Source organism: Triticum dicoccoides, chromosome 6B (assembly GCF_002162155.2).
Source record: "Triticum dicoccoides isolate Atlit2015 ecotype Zavitan chromosome 6B, WEW_v2.0, whole genome shotgun sequence".
Lineage (NCBI taxonomy): Eukaryota > Viridiplantae > Streptophyta > Magnoliopsida > Poales > Poaceae > Triticum > Triticum dicoccoides.
In genome coordinates this window covers 333847042-333857006 of record NC_041391.1, presented here as the reverse complement: position 1 = coordinate 333857006, position 9965 = coordinate 333847042, and the positions used below count along the sequence as shown (strand labels likewise).

Sequence of the window (9965 nt, the reverse complement as noted above, 5' to 3'; positions counted from 1 at the left end):
ACAAAATTCTACAAGAAGTTCAAATTGAAAAAACCGAAGCAGGTCAGCCTTGAAAGAAATGAAGTTTTTAATATCTAAATGTCAAGTTTGGAAGTTCAAAAAATTTGAGCAAGAAGTTCAAATAAAAAAAGTACTGGAAAAATCTTTATAACGGACTTTTCCCGTTTATAAAAAAAATCAGAGAAGTCCAAATTAAAAAAGCAGCATTTCAAAAAGATTTTATAAACGCAGATTTCCCCCATTCTATAAAAACTAAAAGTTTCAAATTAAAATAATGCCCTAGTTTCTGTGTTTGTATAAAAAAAGATTTTCCTCGTTACTAACCAATAAAACTAAGAAGTTCAAGTTTAAAAAATGGTGAAGTCCGATGTCTATAAAAAATTCAGATTGTTCACATTATTAAAAAATAAACCAAGAAGTTCAAAAACATGATTTTTCCTCGTTACTAAAGAATAAAACTAAAAAGTTCAAATTAAAATAACAAAGAAGTTCAAAGTTTGTAAAAACCTCACATTCTCTTTACTAAATAATAAAACTAATAAGTTTGAATTAAAATAAGGGAACAACTAAAAATATTTTAAAAATATTTTTCCCGTTTTTAAAAATCCAGATTTTCCCCAATACTAAAGATTAAACCAAGAAGTTCAATTTTAAAAAGATAGAGTAATTCAATGTACATTACAAACACGGTTTATCTTGTTACTGGAAAATAAAAGCTGGAAGTTCAATTTGACAACATGGAGAAGTTCGACGTTTAATTAAAAACTCAATTTTTGGTTACTAAAGAATAAAACCAATAAGTTCAATTCAAAATAACGAAGAAGTTTGATGTTTCTAACAAAACTAAAATTTTCATATTTCTAAATATACATAAAAGAAATACAAATAAAAAATTTAGAGCGGTTAGATATATGTAAAAAATAAGAGTTTTTCATAACTAAAGCAAAACAGAGAGAAGTTCAAACTGATAACTGTTGGAAGTTCACGTAGTGCATGGTGTGCATTTCATATGAGAAAAAAAGAATAAAAGGATAAAGTCTAAAAAAGTTGTTAAAAGAAGTTCAGGTTGATAACTGCCAGAAGTTCACGTACTACACAGTGTGCACTTTGTATGAAAAAAAAAGAATAAAAAGGCAAAGGCTAAACAGCTTTTTTGCTAGAAGTTCAAGTGCTCGGCCCGAGAAAGTTCAAAAATTCTTGTGAGGGGTTGAACAAAAATACGTGATAGAAGTTCAAGGTGAAAACAACGAGAAGTTTAACTACTGCAAGGAATGCGTTTCAAATGAGAATAAAAGTATAGAAAAATAAAAGTTTAAAAGGTTTGTTGAAAGAAGTTAAGTGCTCTTTCCGGGGAAGTTCAATTTTTTTTGCGAGAGAGGTTCACTTGGTATTTTCATGTTCGATTTTTTCCGTATAAAAATCGAATACAATTCTTTACCCAAAATATAAAAAGGTGAAGTTCAAATAGAAATAACAGAGAAATTCGGAGTTTATTAAAACCTAGGGTTTACTGGTTCAAAAAATAAAAAACACAACGCCATTTTTTGCACTTTTAAAAACAACTCATAAACGAAAAGAATGGTTGATAGAAGTTCAATTGCTCAGTGAGGAAAAGTTCAAAAAATTCTTGTGAGAGAGGTTCACAGTGTATTTAGATGTCCAAAATACATAAAAAATATGTTGTTTTTTGTGTTTTAAAATAATTCTCTCAAACCAGAGAGAAGTTCAAAGTGATAACAACCGAAAGTTCACGTACTACATGGTGTGTATTTCATATAAGAAAAAATACAAAAAAAGTGAAACATGGTGAAGTTCAAACAGAGATGCCCCAGAAGTTCAACTACTTCACGTAGTGCAAAAAACACCACGTAAAAAATCAGCACGTCAAAAACAGAGTGAAGTTCGAATAGACACGTCCTAGAAGTTCAACTACTTCACGCAGAGCAAAAAACAACACGTTAAAAACGGTGTGAAGTTCGAACAGACATGCACGAGAAGTTCAACTACTTCATGCAGTGTATTTCCATTCGCGATGAAGGCAGAAATCATGATCTCGTCATTTTCTAATTTATTTCAAAACAGTAGGAAATCATTTGTGTAAGTTCAAGTCCTTCGTCGGAGAAAGTTCAAGAAAATATTGTGAGTGAGGTTTGTACAAAAGGAATATCATTTGTGTGACATTGACGAATGTATGAGAAAATTACAAAACAAAAATACGTCACGGAAGTTCAACGTGAAAACAGCTGGAAGTTCAACTACTACACGGAATGAATTTCAAATGAAAAACTTTTAAAACCGTTGCGAGTATGAAAAAGTGATCAACACGGGAAAGTTGCGTGTCTACAACAGCTTTCCATCGGTATATCACTTGCTCAATTCCGGTGAGTGTTCCGGTGCATGGATGGAGAGCCACGGGCAAAAAACGCACGTGAAAAACAGAGTGAAGTTCAAGGTTTCATACCGAGAAGTTCAGGTACTTCACGCGATGCATTTTTGACGAATCTGTTTCGCGATAAAGGCAGAACGAATGATCTCGCCATTTTCCAAATTACTTGAAAACGGCAGGGAATCACAGAAAACCATCAACATGAAAAAGTTTCACATTTTTCGTAGCTTTTCAACGCTATATTATTTGCCCCATTCTTATAAAGTTTGTGGAAATTACAGCGAAAATACATTTTTAGCCATTTTGAAAACTGACATAAAACAGTAAGGAATTGGGGGAAATAATATATACCAAAAAGTTTCGCATTTCCTCAAGCTTTCCAACGCCATATCATTTGTTGCATTCGGACATAGGGTTAAAAAAATAGATCAAAAATACGAACTCGGTGAAACTTGTACTGTTTTCTAAATCACTTTTAAACCGTTCAAAATTAGAAAAAACTTTCTACATGAAAAAGTAGCGCATTTTCATAAGCTTTCCAATGCCATATCGTGTGCCTCAATTGGTTTAGCTGTTTAGAAATGACATTGAAAATATGAACTCGGCTGTTCGGTTTGTGAAATTTTACGATTTTCTAAATTACTCTTTAACCGTAGGGAATTAGAGAAAACTTTCAACATGTGGAAGGAGCGGTTTTGCAGCAGCTTTCCAAAGCCATATTACTTGCTTCATTCCGATAAACGGTTTGGAAATGCGATCGAAATTACGATTCACGTTTTTTGTGTGAAGAAAAAACGGTTTTCAAAGCTTCTCTTAAACCGCTTACATTTTGCGAAAAATTTAACTTGGGTCATGATACTCATGTCCATAGCTTTCCAATAGTATATAGCAAGCCCTATTTGGGCAATATTGCGGGAAGTTCAACCTAGCACAGGGGGAAGTTCAGGTCGAACAACTCAGGCAGTAAAATCGCAAAAAACGCGAGTTCTTCATGACCCGAGTGCAAAATCCGCCTATGAGCGAGATTCCTATCTAAAACGAGCATTTAGTTGCTAAAAATCATTTGAAGATTACACTTACATCACATAGAACACGACTAAACAGAAAAACTCGCGGTAGAAGGCACGGTTGCGAAGATAGCCCGAAGGTCGGGTTCGTACAAAGAGAAGTTCAGGCGCGCGTACAAACAAAAATACGTGACAGAAGTTCAACTGAAAACAACATGAACTTCAACTACTACGCTGAATGAATTTCAGATGAAAAACTTTTAAAATCATTGCGAGTATGAAAAAATGATCAGCACGGGAAAGTTGTGTGTAAACAACAGCTTTCCATCGGTATATCACTTTCTCAATTCCGGTGAGTGGATGGAGAGCTAGGAGCAGTGGATAGAGATATACGAGCAAAAAAAGCACGTGAAAAACAGAGTGAAGTTCAAGTACACGTGCCGAGAAGTTCAGGTTCTTCACGCGATGCATTTTTGAAGAATCGGTTTTGCGATAAAGGCAGAACGAATGATCTCGTCATTTTTGCAATTACTTGAAAATGGCTAGGAACCAGAGAAAACCATCAACATGAAAAAGTTTCACATTTTCCGTAGCTTTTCAGTGGTATATTATTTGCCACATTTCGATAAAGTATGTAGAAATTATGCCAAAAATACGGTTTTAGCCATTTTCCAATTTGACTTAAAACTGTAAGGAATTAGGAGAAACAATATATACAAAAAAGTTTCGCATTTGCTCAACCTTTCCAATGCCATATTATTTGTTGCATTCGACCATACGGCTAAAAGATAATCTCAAAAATACGAACTCGGTGGAACTTGTACCGTTTTCTGAATTACTTTTAAACCGTTCCAAATTAGAAAAAAACTTTCAAGATGAAAAAGTAGCGCATTTTCACAAACTTTCCAATGCCATATCATTTGCCTCAAATGGATTAGCCGTTTAGAAATTACATTGAAAATATGAACTCGGCTGTTCGGTTTGCAAAATTTTATGATTTTCAAAATTACTCTTTATCCATAGGGAATTAGAGAAAACTTTCAACATGTCAAAGGAGCGGTTTTGTAGCAGCTTTCCAACGCTATATTATTTACCTCATTCCGATAAACGGTTTAGAAATGCGATTGAAAATACGATTCACGTTTTTTGTTTGAAGAAAAAATGGTTTTCAAAACTGCTCTTAAACCGCTTACATTTTGCCAAAAATTTAACTTGGATCATGATACTGGTGTCCATAGCTTTCATACGCTATATCGCAAGCCCCATTTGGACACTTTTTAGCTGAAGTTCAACCCAGTATAGAGGGAAGTTCAGGCGCGTTACTCAGGCAGTTCAGGTTGTGATCAGAATATTATTCTGATCCCGTGACCAGAATAGTGTTTATATATATATAGGAGTAGGATATTCTATAATAGCTTGTCACAGAACTAGTTAAGGTTTTCGACAGTGTAAAACTTCTTAAAAATCATGAAAAAAATACTGAACCAACACACCTATAATATAACATGATCCAACAGAGGGATTAAAAAAATATGACTGTATGTGTCTTGGACAAAAATAACAAATGTTTCAATATATATTGATCCTGAAGTGAGCTGAAATGCTTGTTTTTTCACTGAGGACACATAAATGCATACTTTCACGATCACACCGTTGGATCATCTTATTATATTAGAGTGAGGCTCCCCTATTTATTTCATATTTTTACTTATTTTTAAACCGTTAAATGTTTAGCAAGCCTTAACAAGTTATGTGGCAAGCTATGATAGACATAGTTATATATATATATATATATATATATATATATATATATATATATATATATATATATATATATATATCTGGGCTATTCTGTTACGCGTAACAGAATATTATTCTATTACCCTACTTAAACTGACGATTTCAGTCGGTTGTACTGATTAATTTCGAGCGGTTGAACTCATGGTTTCATTTCTGTTTAACAGATCGTCTTCTTTAATTCAATTTTTTTTTACAATTTTTATCAGAACGGGGCGTGTAATATATCATTGGAAAGCTCTTGACAACTATATTTTGAGTATATTAAACGTTTTTGCAAAATCATCATGGTTTAAGAGCAGTTTTGAAAAAACTGTTTTCTTCAAAAAGAAAACGTGAATCGTATTTCGGACTCAATTTTCAAACGGTTTGTCGGAATTGAGCAAATAAGATGGCATGGGAAAGCTGGTGAAAATCCGCATCTATCATATATCTATTGTTTTTCTAATTCGATACGATTTAAAAGTAATTTGAAAAATAATGAAATTCTGGGTGAAATGTATTTTTGCGATTTTTGCAAATGATTTGTCGGATTGATGCAAATGATACGGTGTTGGAAAGCTGTGGAAAATGCGCAACTTTTTCGTATTGAAATGTTTTTCTAATTCCTTACGGTTTAAAAACGGATTCGAATACGGTCAAATTTGATTTTAAACATGATTTTTCTAAAAAGTTTGCCGAATGGGGCAAATAATATACCGTTGGAGAGCTATCGAAAATGCAAAACTTAGTCATGTTGAACGTTTTCTCAAATTCGCAACCGTTGAAGAGTAATTTGAATTACGGTGAGACTCATCGTGCTGTTTTTCTGTCAGAAAAAACAGAGTACTTGTACTGATCTACGTGTGTGTTCGTACTGATGCATTCTTCGGAGAGTAATTTTGAGAGGTTCCGAAAAAAGAGTACATGAACTCATGTGTGCATTGGTTTGTGCTAAGTGTGTTTTCACTAACTAGACTTTGCCTGTTTTGGGTAATATTTTTGCTCGTGAGTTTTCAACGGTTTATTGTATCATCGCCCCTGTACTTGCATGGTTTATATCATCAAACTGAATGATATATTTTTCAAAAAGAAAATGTTTTTTTATTCTTTTTTTGAACTAAACATTTTCTTACAACGATGTTCTGGACTTCTCTTATTTTACGACTTGTACTTTTCTCTTTTGAATTGCATGGGGTTTCTTTTTGCTTGAACTTTTACAAGTTGAATTTCTGTCATTTCTTTTATTCCGAACGGACCATCATTTTTAACTTGTACTGATTAATATTTTTAATTCAACCATTTTTTCTTTATAGAACGGACGAATATATGTTTGGGAAAAAGAGTACTTGAACGGATGTATGTATGGTTTTATACTGAGCGTGTTTTCACATACTAGACTTACTCTGTATTTTCGGTATAAATTTCCTATTTTCTTTTGAAGTCAACATTGTTTTGCGACGATATTCTGGACTTCTCTCATTTTACCACTTGAACTTTTACCATTTCTGAATTTGCATTGTTTTTTTGTTTCAGCTTTTTTCAAACTTATCTGGGACATCGTGTTGAACTTTTTTTCTTTACTTATATGATAGTAATAGTAGAACATTTCCCATACATTTTTTGTCAATTCGTGAACATCAACCAAAATAGGCTGGAGAGAGCAGTCAATACAAAACCATACAGAAATCGAAGAAGCAACATAGTATATCCTGATACAAAGTTGGGCAGATGCTTTAGGATTTTTAGAACTGGTGAGGAAAACACATTTAGAATCAACTCGGATTTTTAAAGAATTATAAACTGTAATAAGAAATTTTATGTTATCATCGTCCTTGAACTTGTATGGTTTATATCGTTGAACTGAATGATATTTTTTCAAAAATATGTTTTATGTGTTTATTCTTCTAACTCTTCTTTTGCAATGGTGTTTTGTACTTCTCTCGTTTTGTAACTTGAACTTTTAACATATGAGTGGGTTTTTTGAATTTCCTGGATTTTTGCATTCAATCGTTGTTGAAACATCGGACATGTCATTATTTTCACTTCACACTTCCGCATTTCTATTTATTAGAAACGGTTTTTTCTTTCTTGTTTTTAATTCAAGCTGACAATTGTTTCTTGTTCGAACTGATCATTTATTTTTTTTAATTCAAATTGATCATTGTTTTTAATTCAGAATTTTTTTAATTCAGAATTTTTTAATTTGAACTGATCATTGTTTTGAATTTGATCTGATCATTGTTTTTAATGCAAAGACCAATTTTTTAATTCAAACTGATCATTATTTTAAGATTGTAAATTATAAGGTAGACTTCTCTAACCTTTTGGCTAGTGAACTTTCTTCTATCTATCATAAGAACTGATACAACAGATTCGTTTGAATTGTTGCTCACAAAAAAGGGCTACTCTTGCTTTACTTAGTGTTATGAAAAGTAGTACAAAGATTACTATAAGATCTATGAACTCAAGGTCGTACATAAGTTGTACTGATCCACATGGGAAGATTTGCTACATACACCTTATGGAATCATACAAGATACCATTTTTTCATCTTTTTTATGCCATAACTACACATCAGCAAGTCTAGCAGTGCCACCTCTCGACATAGTCTCCTTTGCGCTAGTTACCAGTCTTGTTCCTTGGCGAAGCCTCAATTCCTATAAAATCAAAAGGGCAGGCATGAGAGAAAGATAAATGGAACACTACTTGTGCAGTTTGATACTTTTTTGTCATCCTGTAGTGGTTATAGTCCTCTAGTTGCAACATTTCGATAAAAAATCGTGTGTTTTGCTACAGATTACATTACTTGAAAATTTTTGTCTGTTTTCAACTTTAGGTCACGGAGAACCACTAAGTTCTACTACTGGTGTAGACCAAGTTCAAGGACTTTGCTGGCGACAAACTATGACAGTTATCCAGCGGCACCAATAACCTGAAAATGTTTTTTCCTGAAAGAATATCATGCATCATGATTCAGAAGACATACAGTAGCTACACACAGACTAGATTTTTGTAGCAACACATGCACCAAACTTACAGAACTTTTCTTCAACTTATTTTAGGTGATTGCATCAGTACTAGTATGATTGGAAAAAAATTGTTCATATTTGTAGCAGCACACACACGAAACTACAGAATTTTATGGAAATGCACTAGTTCTGATTTTTTAAACTCCTCCAATGGTAGCACATGAACTGACCCAGGCGACCAACAACGGCCCTATATTTGAACTTTTTGGTTTTGCTTGAACTTTTCCTTTTCTTTTTCTAGAACTTCAGAAAATATGATAAATGTACTTTCGGTACATTTTTCTTTGTAAATGTTCCCTTTTACTGTGCATGGACTATTTGATTTAATTTTCATACGGGAACTTCTCGCGTGAACGCACATGAACTGATTATAATTTATCTCAAGCACCACAGAGGAACCAAAATGAAATTCTTTCTTGTTTTAGCTGAAAATAAAAACAACAAAAAATAAGCTTCTTTGGCTCATGCATTATTGCAAACACCTACTATGCAACACAGGTGTCACAGCCTAAATTGAAATACCGATGAAGAAGTCATCGAACCAACCATCTCGTCTAGGAGATGCAGGGGCGATGATGGGAGGAAAGAAGTTTCCCTTGGCGGCGGCGCTGTGTCACACCGGCCAGTGCAGTGAGGGGAAGGGGGAGGTACAATGGTGGAATGGGCTTTAGGCGCCGGCTAGATCTTTCTCATCCCGATGCGAGGAGGAAGGAGGAGGGTTGGGGCGGTGGGCCTCGTCGGCGGGTTTGGGCACGTCGTCGAGGAGGTGGTGGTCCTTCGCTGGTAGGCGTCATGCCATGGCGACGCTGGTTGGGTCGGGTCCTGCAGGAAGAGACAACATGCAGATATAAGCAAAATGAACTACCAAAATTTCCCAACCAGTACTGCAGAAACAAGTATTATAGTCCCAAAGGAACTACAAACTCTTTTTCTCTCTAAAACAAGCAAGATTCACACAAACATCCTACATTTCTAGCATCTGAAGTTACTTGTCATGAACTGACAGATTTACACAAGTAGACCAACCAATGGCGAAATCTACTAACTGTTTTTAATAGAATCAGTAATTTGGTACGCGTTAGGGATTCATGTGTTTCGTTGTACTGAATTTAATAACCAAAATGCAGATTCATACAAAAAACATCCAAAAAGAAGTGAAAGCACCTAGGTGGAATAAAGTTGAAGCCGACAGCCATGGACAGCTGGTCGCGACGAACTCGACCACCCTGATTGTGACGCCCGGGTAATTAGGCTACAATAATCCCATGTTAATGATGCCACATCACCATGGTTACTGTTGTTAATCTCGTGTTAGTTCAAAATCGATTCGAAATTCAAACTTAAAATAAAGTCAAACGGTAAAGATTTTTAAATATTAAAACTAAAATGTTGGGGTGTTGCCAAATAATGCATAGGTAATTATTGTGGAGAAACCACACTTTTATAAAATGTTTAAAGGCTCTAAAGTAATTAAAACAGCAGCTATGACAATTAATTAAATGCCTTTTAAAAATAATAATAATGCAAACTATTTTTAATTAGGTGTTACACTTTTTGGGGCAGTAGAATAAATTATAACATTAATTTAGGAGTTGTATTTATATTTTATAAAACAGAAATTAAAAGAATAAAATAGAAAAGAAAATAGATAAAGAAAAGAAAACAGAAAACAAAGCTAAAAAAAAAGAGAAAGCAACCCCCCCACTGGGCTCCGGCCCAGCTGTCGGCCGGCTAGCCCAAAAGGCCCAACCGGCCCGGCCCACC

At 34.2% G+C, this 9965-nt stretch overlaps 1 protein-coding gene across 8 annotated transcripts in view; it reads right to left on the bottom strand.

Moving 5' to 3' along the window:
* Positions 1-7722: 7722 nt before the first annotated feature.
* LOC119322001 (pentatricopeptide repeat-containing protein At5g65560-like) overlaps positions 7723-9965 on the bottom strand; it is a 42130-nt gene continuing 39887 nt past the window's right edge. For 7 of the 8 annotated variants that reach the window (XR_005155333.1, XM_037595497.1, XM_037595501.1 and 4 more), the window contains one exon: positions 8802-9023. The gene's annotated coding sequence lies outside the window, so the exon portion shown is untranslated. Of the gene's footprint in view, positions 7830-8801; positions 9024-9965 lie in introns of those variants that run through there. The other variant, XM_037595500.1, reaches the window with a different exon arrangement.